We start from the raw sequence: 21,450 nt of genomic DNA on the forward strand, positions 1-21,450 counted from the left end.
CTCAAACCATACAAATGCAGAAATACCAATATCCAGAGTGTTTCAGTCTTTCAAAGTCTTCCAAAATAGTTCAAATAACCCAGAGGAAACAGTCTGCTCTTTCATAGCTCAGGGTATAGTTTTCATCTACGTAATTAAAATGTTCATTCAAATATGTTTCAGATGTTCTTCCTAAAATTTCAAATATACACACACACATTTATGTATGTATGTATGTGTATATAAATGTGTGATTTATTTTAATTTTTGCTCAATTGGTAGCTAATTCTTGTGTTTTCATATGATTTGTTATACCCCAGTGATGGGTTAGAGGTTAGGGGTGGTCCTTCATAATGAGATTCCTTTGAAAATCGTACATTTTTTAATGAATCAAATCGCACATACGAAATCGCTACCCTGTAAACTACTTCCGTTTTCACTTGAGGTTGGGTTAAATGTAAATTTTCTAGTTATAACGGATTATTTCTTCAGCTAAAAGCGTTTTCTTTGTGGGTCCAATCTCTATGTCTATATATTTTCCTGTTATCACAAGCATCTGGAAAAATACAGTCGGGAACCCTGGTAAAAGTATAGAGCTTTAAAATGAATGTGCATAGCTTAGATGTTTTAGTCATGGAAGAAAGTTTTGATTTCAAGCTAAAATCTCTGAATCTCTGTCTTTGGTATCTTGGCAAATCAGAGCAGTTTGTGACATTTCTGAGAACCCTTCTGAAACTCAAGAGACAAGTGTGAGATTACTAGAGGGTTTTTTCAGGAGACTTAAGCAAAAGCATTTAGCAGATGCATTTAATCTCACTGCTATCTAGCAGGAACAATTAAGATAATAATCATCTCATTATTTCACCATCTCATTATTTTTTATTTCCTTTGGGAAAGTGTGCCCTATAACACAGCTGTAGACAGAAAACTGGGGACGGGGTTAACTTAAAATCTGTGAGCTGTAGTCAATTTGTGTAGGTCACTTTGCCTCAGCAAATAAGCCACTTTGAATACATGCTTTATTGTGTCTACATGTCTGTCAACACATTTTTCTGTCAGAAAAAGATCATGAATGGTGTACATAAAAAAAGTTAACCTGGTCTACTAGAATGAAACCAGGTCCATCTGCTGGACCATCCAATGACCAACTATGTCAACTACACACCGTGTAAAACCAACTACCGTCAGAAGCATGGAAATGAAGCTTCAGCTCTTTTGAATTAAGTGCAGAGGTGATAGAAACTAGCATTTTCACATAGAACTCTGCCCATGATCTCAACAATTTGCATCCACGAGGAAATCTTAGAGTGAATTTCACATCTGGATACCATTTCACCTTAATTCAAGTAAAAATATTTATTTACAGAAAATTAAGCCTATTTTGAGACTATTAATATTGTAATGTAATGTCATTTTCATGACATTTAATCAAATTTTCCACCAGAATGTTTAATTAGGAATTTGTTCTTTTAAGTTTGCTTGTAAACCTTATTGTTCCCATTGATTATTCTCATTGGTAAACCTTACTTTACTGGGACAAAGTGTCCCCACAAAGATGGCAATATCCAAAAACCTTGTCCTTTTGGGGACAATTTTGGTCCACATGATGAAAACAGCTTATAAATCATTCTAAGTGAAGTTTTTTTTTTTTTTTTTTTTTTTTAATCTAAAAATGCAGAAGGATTTCTGTTAGGGTTAAAGGAAAGAATATACAGTTTGTACAGTATAAAAATCATTATGTCTATGTAAAGATTACTGGTTATTACTATCCTTGTGAGAACTTAATATAGGGAACGCACACACACACACACACACACACACACACACACCAGTGCTTAAATTCTCAATTATCGTTTAGAGAGGACTGAGAAAATGAACAGAAATGATGAAGGCTGAGTGGGAGATGGTTGTGAACTCTGAATACATTGGAGGCTGGAATTACTGTCAGAGGGAAGAACGTTTGAATTAATTGGACACAGAACTCATATACTGACAAGAAACAGCATACAAACCTGAGAGAACCCATTTCACAGTGTGTGCATGTACATGTTTAAACCATAAAAAAAATGTGAGAGCAGTAGAGCGGTAATAAACCACCAGCTTTATGTGTACAGTAGGAATGGCTCTTGATGTCTGAATGCAGAGCAGTTCTCAAAACAGGGCTTCTATAATGAGCAGTTAAATGTGAAGGGAAGCATGTATGCACTGTTTATTATACTCTTTTATTATTAAAACAATCTCTCTTTTTCTTTCTTCTAATAGCCATAGCCCATCTGGCTTAAATCTCCGAATCATATTCTCTACTCAGAGCTTAAATGCTGCTCAGTTTGAAGGCCAGAAATGCTTATAAAAAGCACATTAGATGGACATTTACTCCAAAGAATCTTATAAAAATTCAAGAAAGGTCACTTTTCAGCCCCCAAAAAAACCCAAAAGAAATAAATACAATTTTAAATTTGCTATAGGGCTGTTATTTTAACACAGTTAATGTAGGCTATATTTTAAATTTGACATAGTGTTGGGGGTAAGGCATTACAAGTAACAAGATGGTTATTGTAGTTCTAGACTAAACGTGAACATGCATTTACTCATCTCACTTGCATTAAAACATTCAGTATTCCTCAAAATGAATAAAAACAGTGAAATACAATCTCAGAATTATATGCAAACCTGTAATAACTATATGAAATTACACAAATTAACCAATGTCTTTGCTGCTGACCTTCAATTATCTAATTTAAACTTACTAGGCAAAAATTACTTTAGATTAGATTTAGTAAAAAGAGTGTTGAACTTCCTTCTCCTCTATCCTATTCTTCTTTAATCCAGTATGGCAGCACAGCTGAAAGGTTTGTTTGAGCTGCGCCCTCTACTGTACAGGCGTAAATATGCCTTTTCTTCATCCCAAGGGCTTATTCATTTCACTTTTGGTGTAAAAGGGCCTTAAAATTTACCAAAAAATATAACTTTTTTGTTATCAAAAATAAACAAGCAAACCCAGCCCAGGTGAGAAACAGTAACGCAAAAGTAATGTAACATATTACTTTTCATTAAAAAATAACTAAGTAATGCAATAAGTTACTTTTCTAGGGAGTAACGCAATATTGTAATGCATTACTTAAAGGGTTAGTTCACCCAAAAATGAAAATTCTGTCATTTATTCCTCACCCTCATGCCGTTCCACACTCATAAGACCTTCGTTAATATTCGGAACACAAATAAAGATATTTTAGTTGAAAACTGATGGCTCCGTGAGGCCTTCATAGGGAGCAATGACATTTCCTCTCTCAAGATCCATAAAGGTACTAAAAACACATGTAAATCAGTTCATGTGAGTACAGTGGTTCAATATTAATATTACAAAGTGACGAGAATATTTTTTTTGTGCAAAAAAAAAAAAAAACGACTTATATAGTGGTGGCCGATTTCAAAACACTGCTTCAGGAAGCTTCGGAGCATAAATGAATCAGCGTATCGAATCTGCTGTACGGAGCGCCAAAGTCACATGATTTCAGCCGTTTAGCAGTTTGACATGCGATCCGAATCATAATTCGATACACTGATTCATTATGTTCCGATGCTTCATGAAGCAGTGTTTTGAAATCGGCCATCACTAAATAAGTTGTTATTTTGTTTTTTTGGTGCACCAAAAATATTCTCGTTCACATGAACTGATTTACATGTGTTTTTAGTACCTTTATGGATCTTGATAGAGGAAGTGTCCATTGCTCCCTATGAAGGCCTCACAGAGCCATCAGATTTCAACTAAAATATCTTAATTTGTGTTCTGAATATTAACGAAGGTCTTACGGGTGTGGAACGGCATGAGGCTGAGTAATAAATTTCATTATTTTCATTTTTAGGTGAACTAAGCCTTTAAGTAGAGTTAAGTAACTTTTCCCAACACTGCTTCATTATAAAAAGATTAATCATAAATAAATATTTTAATTAGCAGTCCTAATTTTGCACAAAGAAAATTAAGCATATTTTAGGACCATTCGGATATTATTCATATATTATTTCACGGCAATAAAGTACATCTGTAGTCAACATGAAATCAAAATCTACCCTATATACTTTCTTAAAGTGCTTTTCTGGTCTTATTGTGAATAATTCATAAGTGACTGTTATTCCAAGTAAATGGAAATTTGTCTCTGAGATTTTTCAAAATGTAATTTGTAAATTGCTCAGTCTCTGAAATGACTTTTCAGCTAACGACAAATCCCTCTTACATATTAAAAGTGTGTTTCTTACAATAAGTATTTTGTTATACCAAATGTAATTTAAAATGATGCCTGTAAGATGGTGTCAGTTCTGTATTACAGTTGAACAAGCTTCATTTGTTTAATGCAATAACCATGTCAATAATTCCATACAAAGTCCATGAAAAGACATTTCTTCATGAGATTTAGATACACAAGCACACCCGTGCACACGCAGGTAAACCAGAGATGTGCTGCTATTCCACAGGAATGCAGTTTGATATTAATTAGCCGTGGGAGTAACGGAAAATGCAGTAACCTGAAATGATTGGACGCCACACACATAAACACATACAGGGTGACGTGACCAGACTCTTAATGCACTGAGGCATAATAGTCATTCAGAGGGAGGTAGAGAGACATCTGAGGAGAACACAAAGCTGAGAAGAGCGAGATGAGACACCACACTTCTGTTTAAATAGCTCTGCTCAAGCACCTCCACAGCGACACGTGCCAAACGGCCAAATGAGACTGACTAAAAGGCAGACACAGACAGGAAGGAGGTGGGATGGATTCATCGTCTGTGAATCCCCTTTCTATTCCATTTCTCTTTATTCCCTTTGTTAATAATGGTGTCATTTTGAGCCTTCTACATTTATGTTCTTATTTCTGAGTTCTGTCTGTCTCTCTTCTTTAGAAATGCTGGAGGAGACGAGTTTCAGTGTGACTCATTTAGGACTAGAGAACGGAGAGGAAAAAAGGTCAAAGACAATATGAAAAGAAAGTTAAAAAGGGAAAGTGTAATAGAAAACGAGGGGTTTTCATGATACCATTATTTCTGAATGAAAAGGAAAAATAGGTAGAAAGAAAAAAATGTCTGGCAGTTCTGTGGGAATGAAAAATCACAAATGAGATGCTTTTAAAGGTGAAGTGTGTAATTTTTTTGATGTGTATAATTTGTTCTTTCCTAGCCCGTTTTAGTATGCAGATGCAGCTAGAATTAAGCCATTCGTAGGTTGATTCCCATGAAACCTCTGTGGCTCAGACTGTGCTCAGATTTGCAGTCAAATGTCAGAGATCTCAATATGAACTCAAATATTTATCATCAAATTCTTTAACTTTAGGAGAAACATCTGCATATCCAGCCTGGTCTCATTGTTGATACGTAGGTATTAATATGTAACTTTCAAAAACACAAAACGAACATTGTACGTTAAGAAAGGTGCTGAAACATACAACACTGATGTATTTATAGGACCAAAACGTAAAAATACTTAAATTTTTTCTGTGAAAGATATTTATGAATCTTTCATGTCACAAAGATATATGTATAATTTCCTTTTTATCGTTTTGTAGATAAATGTAAAATCCCTAAACCCCATGCCGAACCTAAACATACCCATTTTATACAGAATGTTAAAAGAATTAAACATAATGGACAGAAATGTGAAGGAAAATGATCATTTTTGTAAAAATATAACATTGAAATGATATTTTAAGCCACTAACCGTACACCTACCAATAACCATTTATTAAAACTATACTGTTATAAATAAAAGAATAAGAGACAAACAAGTGTAATCACAATCATTTATTTATTGCGAAAATGTCAAAAGTGGTACCAAAAGTAGTTCAAATGATGATGAGTTGCAGCACTCTCTGGCTGTAATAGTTTTTTTATAGGGTACAGAGCAGAATTTAACTTATTTATCCATGAAAATATAAATCTGGCTTCTGTCCGTGAAGGCGCGCACTCATTTCAAATGTCAACCCACTGAAAAACGGCACATGACAAAGCAGGTGAGAACCAATGAGTGTTCGATATCTGTGCCATAAACCATGTCGTAAAGGTTCTTGAGGGCGCAACTTTCAAATATGAATCATTGAGAATGAAGATGGACTTGGATCTGTTCCTTACAAACATATGGATTTTAAAGATGAACAAATAAAATGTATGTGATTTGTGAATTTATGTTGTGTTTTGGTGTATCTTATGGTTGTATTGTCAGTCGCTGCATAGGAGAAAACGCCTTCTGTGTTGCACAGCAAACAAACTAAATATTACAAAATGGTTAAACAATTACAGAAATTTTATTCATTTTAAAGGTCCCGTTCTTCGTGATCCCATGTTTCAAACTTTAGTTAGTGTGTAATGTTGTTGTTAGATTATAAATAAAATCTGTAAAATTTTAAAGCTCAAAGTTCAATGCCAAGCGAGATATTTTATTTATCAGAAGTCGCCTACATCGAACGGCCAGTTTGGACTACATCCCTCTACTTCCTTCTTTAATGACGTCACTAAAACAGTTTTTTGACTAACCGCCGCCCACAGGAATACACAAAAAAGGGGGCGTGGTCTTGTTGCGCTCCCACGGAGAAGAGCAAGAGTTCCGTTTGTAGAGTGTGTTTGTCGCCATGTCGTCGAAACGTTGTTATCTTCATCTCGCAGTCCAATCACCTTTGTTTGGCCTTCCCAGGGACGCTGTACTTAGAGATCAATGGTTACAATTTATGTTTAACTCGGTTCCGAAAATTATAATTGTGGTATCCTTACTGCAATAGTTAATGTTGGACTGCAGTACACATTATGGCCACAAGAGGGGACTATGTTTATGCATATGGCTGTTTTCCGTACGAGGTACTCTTCTGAGTGAGTGCTAACGTTGTACATTTTCTGTCGCTGCTTGTGGAGATTAAAGAGTTCAGTCTCTCGGGAATTATTGTCTTTTGTGTTCATTCTGCACAACACCACAATAATCCACATGTAAAACTATGTGCAGCACACGTTATGGTAAGAGGCGTGACCTTTCCGGGCAAGGAGCGCTAAGCTGCTGTCGAATCACAACACAGGAACCGCTGGCACAATCAGAACTCGTTACGTATTTCTGAAGGAGGGACTTCATAGAACAAGGAAGTCATCAGCCCGTTTTTATGACAGTGGAAACAGTGGTATACAGATAAGTAAATTTGTGAAAAATACTGTGTTTTTTTACACGCGAAACATGAACACATGTTATATTGCACACTATAACACAATCAAGGCTTCAAAAAAACACGAAAAACGGGACCTTTAAGGTTTCAAAGTGTAGTCATATTTAACATTATGTAATCCTCTGAAACGAGTTTGCAGCAAAAGTTGCGAACATAAATGTTATTTCAAGTAGATGAACGAACTGCACTTAATAAATGCGACTAAAAACATGTATTGATATGACAATTGAATACAACAGATTTAAAACATTAATGCCACGATTTTAATATTAATACATGGGAATTCATACACATTCACACTTTGATACGTACATGAGTTACATTTTATTGCTGTCAATACGCACGTATTTTTACGTTTTAGCGCTTTAAATACGTCAATATTGTACTTTTTTGTGCGTATGAAAATGTAAGTAAATGTACGTACATTCACGTAAAAATACACACGTATTCTCATGAGATCACGTTGGCATATCTGAAATCTGAAAAATCTGCAATATTTTTTTCCCTTTAGCCTAGCAGTGCTGTTAAGGAGGAGCTAAACTGGTAGGTTATAAAGATCTGTTACATGTGATCATCGAACAGGAATAATAATAAAAGTAATAATAATAATAACAATAATACACTGTAAAAAAAAAAAATTGACCTAACCTAAAAAATAAGGCAAATACAAACAATTTGTTAAAGGGGACATATCATCTTTTTCTGTGTTTAAGTGCTATAATCGGGTCCCCGCTGCAGCTACCAACCCAGTAAACATGAAAAAAGAACAACCCAGTAACTTTGCTTTGGCCTTTTTTTCTGCAAGCATACTAAAAAAGCCACTCAGATTTCGCTCTCCTTGTGACGTAGGAAGGGGATCTTACTATAACATCACTGCCCCTTAATCTGCACGTTTCCACCCACAGTCCATTTTCCACCCACTTTGTTTTTGCAAGTGACAACGATGTACCAGATCTAATGCCATGTGGCAAAAGTTGGAGTAAAGCATGCTAACAATTCTGTCGTTGGCTGCACAGACAAGCACTGAACACTAGTCTTGTTAAGTTGTATAGAGTGCAAGTTGACCCTGGCAAGCTTGATTGCTAAAAAAGCAGAGTTTCGGTCCAAGTGATATTTTGGAAAAAATATCAGGCCATTCACAGCATTTGATAGCCTGGTGTGTATGGCTCTGTTTTGCAAACAGGTACACTATGTATAGTGGGCGTTCATATGGGTTTTGCACAAAAGATTAACATGCTAGTGCAGTGGTTCTCAAACCTGTCCTGGGGACCCCCCCACCAATGCACATTTTGCATGTCACCCTCATCTAACACACCTGATTCAAGTCATCAGCTAATTAGTAGAAACTGCAGGAGTTGAATTGGGTGTGTCAGATGAGGGAGACATGCAAAATGTCCAGTGGTGGGGGGTCCCCAGGACAGGTTTGAGAACCACTGTGCTTGTGGATAAGTTGAATCAACTCCACAGCAACTACATAAATTTATCCACTAACCATTCAGAAACATCCAGTTGCATTCAACTTCTTCCTGAGTCGCTCCATCATTGTCGACTCCGGTTTGAACAATGTAAGGCTGAGCACCGTTACTGACAATCCTCATTTTGGCTGCGTGAGATTCTCCAGCTTTGTTGTTGCTGAGCAACCGAAGCAGCATCTTATTTGCATTTAAAGGGACACACCCCAATAGGGGCAAATTTGACAAGCTATAATAAATGATCTGTGGGGTATTTTATACATAATAGGTCCCCTTTAAGTTAATGCAACTGACTGAATAATTTTGTTCCCCTAATGAGTAACAGGCAGGCTATTGAATTTAAAAACGGTCAAAGAAAACTACAGCAATTCTAGGTGCTGCAAACCTCTTTCTTTCACCTTTACCTTAGATTTTCAAAGCCCCTTAGATATTGGCATTATTTGCCTCTTCAATGAGATGCACATTTACCTTACAAATAAGTTTCAAGTATGGCAAAACTCTAACCCATATGACAGCTAACAGTGACAGCAGCATAAATTAAGCTTCAGAGCAATGATCATTGTTTTAATAATAGTTGCCACATTTTGTTCATGCTGCAATGCATGCTGTGAACTTACACAATATTGTGCAGCTTAAAACTGTTTGTTCAGATGACTTAATTTGGAAAGTTGGGACAACATCTGGACATGTATAAGTAAGGTCAACAAAACAACTTTGTTTAGAGTAATCTTTTTCAGTTCACACAAAATAATAAACTGACTCCTACTAAATAATCATTGCTTAAGCTCCCTTTTTTACATTTGTTAGAAGAACTTTTTTTGCAGGTTAGATTTTTAGAAGAAGAACTTTTCAATTTTATACTGTACAAACTGTATATTCTATCCCCTAACTCTAAACCTTCCCCTAAACAACCATCACAGAAAGCTTTCTGCATTTTTGCATTTTAAAAAACATAGTATGATCCATAAGCTGTTTTCCTCATGGGGACCACAAGGTCAAAGATTTCGTCACCATAAGGGTTTACCAGGACCCCCCAACACACACACACACACACGCTTGTTTTTGTGAATCATGGGGACATTTCATAGGCGTAATGGTTTTTATACTGTACAAACTATATTTTCTATCCCCCTACACTACCCCTAAACCTACCCATCACAGGAAACTGCACATTTTTACTTTCTCACAAAAACTCATTCTGTATGATTTATAAGCCTTTTGAAAAATGGGGACATGGGGTAATGTCATACCCATGTCATTATACAAATTTGTGTCCTGATATGCCACAAAAACATGCATACACACAGACACACACACTGTACTGTTGGGTTTTTGGGTTTTCGAAGGACTCTCCATAATATACAATCATCATTTAAGTATGATTTCAAGCTGTTTTCCTCATGGGGATGAAATTTTGTCCCTACATCGTAAAAAATTCCAGGTTTTATTATCCTTGTGGGGACATTTATTCTATACAACACCAGGAAATACCTGGACCACACACACACAAGCACACACACACAGTCATTTTCATCATGCTTCAATGCTTTCCAGCATTTTCTTGTTGGATCTTTCCAACATGCACTGTTAAAAAAACACTCAGCTTAATCAAACCCCCTCTAACATCCACCCTCAAAAAAAAAAAGAAGAAAAAAAGACCCCCACACACTCTCACCCCGCTGCACACACTGCCAGCTATCACTTCCCAGTGGAAATGATGAGGTGGCTAGAAATAAACAGGCAATTTAAGTGCTGGACACTTCAGTGATCCATCTTAACACACACACACACATACACAATTTAAAGTGTGAGACCTGCCCCCCCACACACACATTTGCTGTCAAGGTGTGAAGCGAGCAAGGTCAGTGCATCAATGAAAAAGAGATGAAAGAGGAATAGAAAGAGTGAACATGTTAAAGACAGCTGTAGTTACAGTCGAGTTGCTCTGAATTACTGAATGCAATCATGTTTGTGAGGCTGACAAAAACAATCAGTTAAGGCCACACAAATCTAGTTATAATCCATTTTCAAATTTATTGTGAATTTATGAATTCATTCTATTTCTTCCACATATTCTGTGCTAAACACTCATATGTGGTATGACAGATCATATTCAACTTAAAATGTAAAAAGGACATATTTCTGCCCAAACAATATGCTTAAATCATAAAAATGTAAAAATAAATAAAATTGAATAAAATGAATCAAAATAAAAAAAGATATGTCTATATTTTATTTTGTTTATGTCATGTGACCATTAACCGACATCAGAGTAGGGTTATTATCATTAACTAAAACCATTACCTGAAATAAAATTAACATTAATTTAAATAAAATAAAAAAAATAAAATTTTTTAAAAAAAATAGTTGAAGCTCTAAAATAACAAAAACTACATCAACTATAACAATAAAAACTATGTAGAGATATAAAAACAAATACAAATTACAAAAATACAACAAAATTACTAAAACTTTAAAATTGCAATGAAAAATATAAAATATAAAAATAAAATCTAATTCGAAAATATATTTCAGTCATGACAACTCTCGGAGTGGATTAAATTCAACAAGCATTTATTGGCATGGAGCATGAAGTATACATGGCTTGATTTTGGTGTACGAGATCTGCTACGCTGTTGCTGAGCAAATACAAATTTGTTCAGCTTAGTCAAATAAAACAACAAAGAAAAGGCTAGAATCCCCTTGGCAGATCTCTACAGGTGGCGCTGCGGAGGAGGAAGGATAACAGAGCTTCCCATTCAGTCGGTCACGTTCGACGTACGTCGGACAGACCGACGAATAGGAATCTCGCTAGAGAGGCCAATCTACTTCGAGTGTAACTAAACGAGCCAATGCACATTGGCATGCAATCATATGCATCAGCTGCTCGCCTCACAGCGCGGGTATATAATGAGCAGCAGGTGCGTTGCATCTTCAGCTTTTCGCTTCGGAGCCAAACCTTCTATGAAGACAGCTACTGAAAGCGAGTGTGGTGAACGAGTCTCTCTTCAAGACGTCTCTTTGTTGCGAGGTGCAGGCGGACAGCGCAGCAGCGGGGCCGATTCTCCTTTTGTTTTTGCCTTTAATTTGATTGAGCAAAGCTGTAATCAGCGTGAAGGCCGTTCTCACGGCTGGTGAAACGGTGCGCCTAGAGCGCTAAAAAGCTGTTGTTACAGCTGGTAAGAGGAGCGCCTTCAAGGAGAGTGCACACGACAGGCTGCACATTCCCTGTCTGTGCTGCAGCGGCTATTCCCCTGCGTGCTTCAGCACCTAAAAGAGTCAGTCCTTGAAAGAGCTAACACGAGTAGTTCGCGTCTTTTTAAAGATGTCGTTCTACTTGTGTGTTTCTGGATGCGGTCGTTACCTGGCGCCTCGGGATGGTCACCAGCGCTGTATCGCGTGCTTGGGCTTAAGGCACGCTGAGGCAGCGTTTGTGGATGAGTCATGTACCCATTGTGGGAAGATGACCATCGCGGAGTTGCGGTCGAGACTCCACTTTCTGCAAAGGGGTGGAGTCCCGGTCCCGACGCCTCGCTCCAATCCTCCTCAGAGGGTTGCTGCGAGCGGCGGGGCTGGTGACTTGAGGATAACGGTGAGCGCGCTTCCTTCGGGGAACCAACCCCCTAGGAACCCTCCCCCTCGTGCGCTCCGCAGCCAGTAGAGCTGCCCTCGGAACGTGGTGGACCACCCCAGAGGTGTGTACCATCCGTTTCCTTCGGAGCTCCCCCAGACGACCGGATGTCGATCGCTGCATCGGAGGGTGAGCCTGATACTTCTGGGGAGGATGAGTCGGCGCAGTTGCCTCCTTCGGGGGTGACAACTGTGCCCGACACGGACCCGGAAATGATGGCTATGCTTTCCCGGGCCGCCAACAGGGTCGGGCTCGTGTGGAATCCTCCACCGTGTCCCGAACCCTCGAGGTTGGATGACTGGTATCTCGGGGTGGCCAGGGCTGGTTCTCAGCCCCCCACCCCAGTGCCCTTCTTCCCGGAGGTGCATGAAGAGCTCACGGGCACGTGGACGGCACCTTTTACTGCCCGAAACCGTGTCGGTGGGTCCTCCTCCCTCACCACCCTTGATGGCGGGGCAGCGAAGGGTTACACGCGCATACCCCCTGTGGAACGGGCCGTTGCTATGCAACTGTGCCCTAACTCCACCTGGCGGGGGGAGCCGTCTCTCCCTTCCCGGGCCTGTAAGTACTCGTCGGATCTTACCGGCAAGGCTTATCAGGCCTGTGGGGAAGCTGCCTCTGCCTTACACGCTATGGCGTTGTTGCAGGTCCATCAGGCCAAGGCACTGAGGGACCTGCACGAGGGTGGTCATGATCCACAAGTTCTCCAGGAACTTCGTGCCGCGACGGACCTCGCGCTTCGAGCGACGAAGGTTACTGCGCGGTCAGTGGGTCGTGCGATGTCCACTATGGTGGTCCAGGAACGCCATCTCTGGCTGTGTCTTGCGGACATGAGGGATACCGACAAGGTCAGGTTTCTTAATTCCCCCGTGTCCCAGACCGGCCTTTTCGACGACGCGGTCGAGAACTTTGCCCAACAGTTCTCGGCTGTACAAAGGCAGTCTGAGGCCATCAGTCACATCCTGCCGAGGCGGTCAGCTGCTGCACCTCCACCGCCGGCGGCACCTCAGACTACCCGTCGCCGAGGCGCCCCTGCAGCCGCCCCGCTCCCGCGCCCCAGCAGCAGCAGCCTCCATCCAAGCGGCGCCGTGGAGCCGGTCGCGGGCGGGGCGCCCAGCCCGTCCAGCCACCCCCCAAGAAGAAGGGTGGCAAGGCCAAGTCCAAGCGGCCCTAGGACGGGCGACCCGGAGATGGAGGGGACTGCTCTTCAGGAGGTGGTGAATGCACCACTCCTTCCCCCGGAGGAGGGCCGGGTGGAGAATCTTTTGTTGTTTCCTTTTGTTCCGCCGCTGGCTCAACGGCCAGCGGTACCCAAATTTTCAAGAAAAGAGCAGTTTCCTTTATCTCCGGGTCCGAAGAGGGCTCGGAGAGCAGTGGGAGGGCTAGAACCTCACCACTCTCATCCACCTCTTCTGTCGCCAGCGGACAGCAGCGAGCAGCAGGTAAGCAAATCCTCGACTGCTCCCTCTGTCCACCCGTGGAGGCAGGTAAGTGTTGCACAGCACACTGTGACCCCGCTTCGGGCCGCCTCACACAGAGAGCCTCCCGGGCCGCGTCCCTGCGTTCCACCTCGCTGCCCCGCGGCGGGTACGCCGGTGGTCCCCTTGGTGCCGCTGGTGCGGTCTCTGGGAGCCTGGCTAGCGCTCCCCAGTCCGTCTCGCTGGCTCCTCCGGACCATCAGGCTCGGCTATGCGATTCAGATCGCCCGGCGTCCCCCCAAGTTCAGGGGCGTCCTCTTCACTTCAGTGAAAGATGTCGATGCCCCTGTTCTGCGTGCGGAGATTGCAGTCCTACTGGCGAAGGACGCGATAGAGCCGGTCCCTCCAGCCGATTTGAGGTCAGGGTTCTACAGCCCCTACTTCATTGTACCCAAGAAAAGCGGCGGGTTACGACCGATCTTGGACCTGCGAGTTTTGAATCGGAGCCTTCACAAGCTACCGTTCAAAATGCTTACGCAGAAGCGCATTTTCGAGTGCATCCGTCCCCGAGATTGGTTTGCAGCGATCGACCTGAAGGACGCGTACTTTCATGTTTCGATTCTTCCGCGACACAGGCCATTCCTGAGATTCGCGTTCGAAGGTCGAGCATATCAGTACAGAGTCTTACCCTTCGGGCTGGCCCTGTCTCCCCGCGTCTTCACGAAAGTCGTGGAGGGAGCCCTTGTTCCCATGAGAGAACAGGGTGTTCGCATTCTCAACTACCTGGACGACTGGCTCATTCTAGCACAGTCTCGGGATCAGTTGTGCGAGCACAGGGACTTAGTGCTCAGGCACCTCAGCCAGTTGGGGCTTCAGGTCAACTGGGAGAAGAGCAAACTCGCCCCAGTGCAGAGGATCTCTTTTCTCGGTATGGAGTTGGATTCGGTCGAACGGGTAGCACGCCTCACAGAGGAACGTGCTCGGTCGGTGTTGAACTGCCTGAATACGTTCAATGGCAGGACAGCGGTCCCACTGAAGTTTTTTCAGAGGCTCCTGGGGCATATGGCGGCTGCAGCGGCTGTAACACCGCTCGGGCTGCTTCATATGAGACCGCTTCAGCACTGGCTTCACGGCCGAGTCCCGAGATGGGCGTGGCAACGCGGCACGTTCCGGGTGCCAATCACTCAGGAGTGCCGCCGAACCTTCAGTCCGTGGTCGGACCCTTTGTTTCTCCGGGCAGGAGTGCCCCTAGAACAAGTGTCCCGGCATGCTGTGGTTTTCACAGATGCTTCTGCCACCGGCTGGGGTGCCACGTACAACGGGCATGCAGTCTCAGGGGTTTGGACGGGACCCCATCTGCATTGGCACATCAATTGCCTCGAGTTGCTGGCAGTACGCCTTGCGCTGAGCCGCCTCAAAGGCCTGCTTCGCGACAAGCATGTACTGGTCCGTACGGACAACACTGCGACCGTTGCGTACATCAACCGCCAAGGTGGTCTACGCTCCCGTCGCATGTCGCAACTCGCCCGCCATCTCCTCCTGTGGAGTCGGAAGCATCTGAGGTCGCTTCGCGCCATTCATGTCCCCGGTGTGCTCAACCGTGTGGCCGACGAGCTATCACGAGCTGCGCTGCCCGGAGAGTGGCGACTCCACCCCCAGGTGGTTCAGCTGATCTGGAGAGAGTTCGGAGAGGCTCAGGTAGACCTGTTTGCCTCACCAGAAACCTCCCACTGCCAGTTGTTTTACTCTCTGACCGAGGGAACACTCGGGACAGATGCACTGGCTCACAGCTGGCCCCGGGGCCTGCGCAAATATGCGTTTCCCCCAGTGAGCCTACTTGCACAGACCCTGTGCAAAGTCAGGGAGGACGAGGAGCAGGTCTTGTTAGTTGCGCCTTACTGGCCCAACCGGACCTGGTTCCCAGAACTCTCACTCCTCGCGACAGCCCCTCCCTGGCCCATTCCTCTGAGGAAGGACCTCCTCTCTCAGAGACGGGGCACTCTTTGGCACCCGCGTCCAGACCTCTGGAAACTCCATGTCTGGTCCCTGGACGGGACGCGGAGGTTCTAGGTGACTTACCCCCCGAGGTACTTAACACCATCACTTCGGCACGTGCACTGTCTACGAGACGTGCTTACGCCTCGAAGTGGAACCTGTTCGTCGAGTGGTGCCCTTCTCGCCGAGAAGACCCCCGAAGATGCTCGATTGGTGTCGTGCTTTCCTTCTTGCAGCAAGGGTTGGAGCGTAGGCTGTCCCCCTCCACCCTCAAAGTCCATTCTGCTGCTATCTCCGCTTACCACGACCACAATAGATGGCAAATCTGTTGGTCAGCACGACCTGGTCGTCAGGTTCCTTAGGGGGGCGAGACGGTTAAATCCTCCTCGTCCCCCCTCCATACCCTCTTGGGACCTTACTCTGGTGCTCAGAGCACTCCAGATTGCTCCCTTTGAGCCTTTGCTGTCAGCAGACTTAAAGATTCTCTCTATGAAAACTTTGCTGCTGGTGGCATTGGCCTCCATCAAGAGGGTAGGGGACCTGCAGTCATTTTCGGTCGACGAATCGTGCCTAGAGTTCGGGCCGGGTGACAGCCACGTGGTACTGAGACCCCGGCCTGGCTATGTGCCCAAGGTTCCTACCACTCCCTTCAGGGATCAGGTGGTGAGCCTGCAAGCGCTGCCCTCGGAGGAGGCAGACCCAGCCCTGGCTTTGCTCTGTCCAGTTCGCGCCTTGCGACTGTACATAGACAGAACTCGAAGCTTCAGGACCTCAGACCAGCTCTTCGTCTGTTACGGAGGCCAGCAGAAGGGAAAGGCTGTCTCCAAGCAGAGGATGGCCCACTGGATAGTGGATGCCATCGCCCTGGCTTACCAAGCTCAGGGCGTGCCCTGCCCGCTCAGGTTGCATGCCCACTCCACGAGAGGTGTGGCATCCTCCTGGGCGCTGGCTCGTGGCGCCTCGCTAACAGACATTTGTAGAGCTGCGGGCTGGGCGACACCTAACACGTTCGCTAGATACTATAGCCTTCGTGTCGAGCCGGTCTCCTCCCGTGTTCTCGCCTCAGGTCAGAGGCACGGAGAGGCCCCGGCTTAGTGTCGGCTTGCTGCGCTACATGCGCATTCTATTCTCCAGAGAGTCCCTACGGGCAGACCCTGTTGAGTCCTCCGGTTACCCTTCGGCAGCCGACGTGGTGGAGCGTCTGGCGCCAGGCCTACTCTCCGTTGTATCCTTGAGAACCGGATTTAGGCTGGGTTCCATATGTGTGACCCTACGGGGATCCCATATGGCTTTTCCACGGCTGCTCCTAAACGAAGCCCGTGTCTTTCCCTCTGGGAGAACCCATCTCTCACCGAGTGGAGTCACCCCAGTTCTTCCATATGTTGTACAACCTACAAGGTTAGTCCATATGTACTTATCCATATAACTCCTTCGGGGAAGGATATGGCTTCCGCAGCGTTCCTTATCGCATGTAAGGCTACGCTTTCCCAGCGTTATCCAATTGTCGCACTGAGTGGGTTTTGGGAACAACAGTGATCGACCCTCTCTGCGTGAGCCTGGTCCCCACCGTCCTTAGGCAAGGGGGTTCAGGTGGCTCACGACAGAGCGCTGGAAGAGGGCAGCCCCTGTGGCGCTTTGGTAGGGATTCCTATTCGTCGGTCTGTCCGACGTACGTCGAACGTGACCGACTGAATGGGAACGTCTCGGTTACATAGGTAACCCTCGTTCCCTGAAGGAGGGAACGGAGACGTACGTCCCGTCGCCACAGGCGTTGTCCTGCTGATGCTGCCGCCTGCTGGGTTCGGCTCCTCAGCGAAAACCTGAAGATGCAACGCACCTGCTGCTCATTATATACCCGCGCTGCGAGGCGAGCAGCTGATGCATATGATTGCATGCCAATGTGCATTGGCTCGTTTAGTTACACTCGAAGTAGATTGGCCTCTCTAGCGAGATTCCTATTCGTCGGTCTGTCCGACGTACGTCTCCGTTCCCTCCTTCAGGGAACGAGGGTTACCTATGTAACCGAGACGTTTCACATTGCGCAACTTGTCGATCGCAGGGTACGATATATATTGTTGCGTGGATTTGGAAATACTTCTGATTGTCTGGTGCCACGGCATAGAAAGAACCAATCAGTGTTCGGTTAGAGTTTCATGCTTGAACTCTGTATATAAACTGTATATTGAAATATTAACAAGCAAACTGAAATATTACAAAAAATATTTTGATATATAAATACATACAGTGGTGCTCAGAATTATTGGCACCCTTGGTAAATATGACCAAAGATGACTAGAAAAATAAATCTGCATTGTTTATCCTTTTGATCTTTAATTCATAAAATTAGCAAAAATCTAACCTTTCATTGAAGTAAAACAATGGAAAGTGTGTGGGGGGGGGGGGGTGTCACATTATGAAATAAATGCTTTTCTCCAATACACATTGGCCACAATTATTGGCACCCCTAGAATTTTTTATGCATAAAATATCTCTAAAGTATATTCCCATTCATATTCCCATTTTTTAGCACACCAGGGAGACTAAGAGTATGAAATTGTGCAGCCATGACTTCCTGTTCCACAGGAGTATAAACATGAGGAAACACAAATGCCAAATTCCCTTAATCATTCATCACAATGAGTAAAACCAAAGAATATAGTTCTGATGTGCAGCAAAAGATTGTTGAGCTTCACAAAATAGAAAGTGGCTGTAAGAAAATAGATAAAGTATTGAAAATCCCCATTTCCACTATCGGGCCAATAATTAAGAAGTTCCAATAAACTAAAGATGTTACAAATCTGCCTGGAAGAGGACGTGTGTCTAAATTGTCCTAATGTGCGGTGAGGAGGAACGTTTGAGTGGACAAAGACTCTCCAAGGATCACAGCTGGAGAATTGCAGAGATTAGTTGAGTCTTGAGTCTCAGAAAGCCTAAAAAAATGATCAAACAACACCTACATCCCCACAAGATGTTTGGGAGGGTTTCAAGAAAAATCCTCTGCTCTCATCCAGAAAAAATCTCCAGCATATTCAGTTGTCAGACAAGACTGGAACTTCAAACGGGACCGGCTTCTATGGTCAGATGAAACTAAAAAAAGAGCTTTTTGGCAGCAAACCCACCAGATGGGTTTGGTGCACACATGGATAAAAAGTGCCCCATGCCCATGGTTAAATCTACTGCTGGATCTTTAATGCTGTGGGCCTCTTGGACATCTTGTTCAGATACATGGTGTCATGGATTCTATCAAATACCAACAGATAAAAAATCAAAACCTGACCGCTTCTGCTAGAAATCCAATAATGGGCCGTGGTTGGATTGTTCATCAGGACAATGATGCAAAACAAACATCAAAACCAACACAAAAATGTGTCACTGAGCACAAAATGAAGCTTCTGCCATGGCCATCCCCTGACCTGAGCCCTAAAGAAAATGAGTGGAGTGAACTGAAAGGAAGAAGCACCAACATGGAGCTGGAATCTGAAGGATCTGGAGAGATTCTGCATGAAGGAATGGTCTCTGATCTCTTGTCAGGTGTTTTCCAAACTCATCAGGCATTATAGGAGAAGACTCAGAGCTGTTCTCTTGGCAAAAGGAGGTTGCAAAAAGTATTGAATAAAAGGGTGCCAATAATTGTGGCCAACGTGTTTTGGAGAAAAACATTTATTTCATAATGAGATTTTCCCCCCACTTTTAATTATTTTCCTTCAATGAAAGGTTAGATTTTTGTGAATTAAAGATCAAAAGAAAAAAAATGCAGATTTATTTTTACAGTCATCTTTGATCATATTTACCAATGGTGCCAATAATTCTGAGCACCACTGTATACATTAAACTATATGAGAACAACATTAATACTTCAGATTTATTATGTTCTCCATTTTGCCCTTAGGAGAGAATTATTTTTTCAGTTCTCTCTGTACTGTTGAAACCATAAAATCTTATACAGAAAATGAGACTGAATTGATCTGTTAAGAAATCTATTTGTGCATGTACTGCGTATTTGTTCGGAATACTCTAAGGGGAAACGCCATACGATAATCAAAAATCCAGCTTTAGTTTAAAATCTTAATTTAATAAATCACAACATTTTTTTTTTTTTTTTACAGGGTTAGTTTAACCAAAAATAAAATGTCAGCAGCCTCATGTGGTTTGAAACATTCATGATCTTTTTCTTCCATCAAACACACAAAAAAGAGATATTTAACAGAAAAGTTATTATTCATTGAATGATTTCACACTACTATATATTGCATGCTTGTTCACAATAGACATAAGAACCAAAAACATGTCTGTGTATTTTTTTTTTGTTTGTTTTCCCTTCTTTTACCAACCCACATATAAAAATTCTCACATAGGTCTATATTGTCTCCTCCTTAATGAAAAGAGCAACCTGAACCATTTTACTACATATATCTATTTTTGTTTCAAGGGGAAAAAAATCATATAGCTTTTAAGTGGCAAGATAGACAATAACCTTGTTTCCATCCAAAGTCGTGAATTTAGCTTACAGTATTTCACAAAATATCTGTGATAAAAAATGGAACATCATAAATCGTACATCATAAATTACTTGCGCCTCAGAGCACACAGACACAACACAATAAAACAGTCATGTTATCTTGCGTTCGGATGCCTGGTGTTTGAAAACACAATCATGGGAGACACTTCTGGGAGGTCAACCAGTTTGATGACAAACTTTCAGCTCAGGCATTTGAGATTCTGTGGGGTGAAACTGATCTGTGGAGCTTTAACAGCTTACGCTTTGGTTGCTCAACAACAACAAAGCTGGAGAATCTCACGCAGCCAAATTGAGGATTGTCAGTAACGGTGTTCAGCCTTAAGGCCTGTTCACACTGGGACGAATATCGCGCGCGATTTTCGCCGACGTTTAACGCCTCGTGACTAAACAACGGGCGCCAATGTGAGTGTGCACACCGACGCAAAAACACGAGGCGTAAAAAACTGGCTGACCAATGAGATTGGCGCTTTTGTTCACGTGCCTGGAGCTGCTGAAGTTACAGTAAAACACGACTTGGTGGCGCTCAAGCACAAAACGGTCTTGCCGAGCACACAAGACGACGAAGAGAAAGTAAGTAGACGAGGAAGACCCCTACAAACTATCCCTGCGTCTCAAAAAGCTCCCTAGCTTCCTAGGTCGTGTATCAGTATACCATATAAATGAATGTGGCCGAATCCCTGATCAGTGCCCTGACTAGTGAAGTAGAGAGCTGATTGAGACGCACACTATGGGTGCTCTGCCACAGTATTATTTCTGTATTTTTACTTTTTTTTCCTTTTACATTCAAGAAAAATAGTTGAGAATGTCTGTTTCATAAATATGTTTATTTACACTACCGTTCACTTGCACTATATATTTATGTATGTATGTATGCCATTTTATATATGTATTTTTTTAATCTTCTTTAACTTTATTAATATCATATGTTTATTTGCACTACCGTTAAGCACAAGCGCCACATACTGTCAGGGAGTGAATTTGCACTTTCACTCGGCACATCGCCGGTGAAAATCGCTTGGGTGTGAACACAAAAAACGTCTCGAAAAACGCTGACGATAAACGCGTGCGATATTCGTCCCGGTGTGTACGGGCCTTTACATTGTTCAAACCGGAGTCGACACTGATGGAGAGACTCAGGAATAAGTTACAACTTTTAGAATGAAACTGGACGTTTCTCAATGGTTAGTGGATAAATTTATGTAGTTGCTGTGGAGTTTATTCAACTCATCCACTAGCATGTGCC

Source organism: Chanodichthys erythropterus, chromosome 13, assembly GCF_024489055.1.
Source record: "Chanodichthys erythropterus isolate Z2021 chromosome 13, ASM2448905v1, whole genome shotgun sequence".
Taxonomy (NCBI): Eukaryota; Metazoa; Chordata; class Actinopteri; order Cypriniformes; family Xenocyprididae; genus Chanodichthys; species Chanodichthys erythropterus.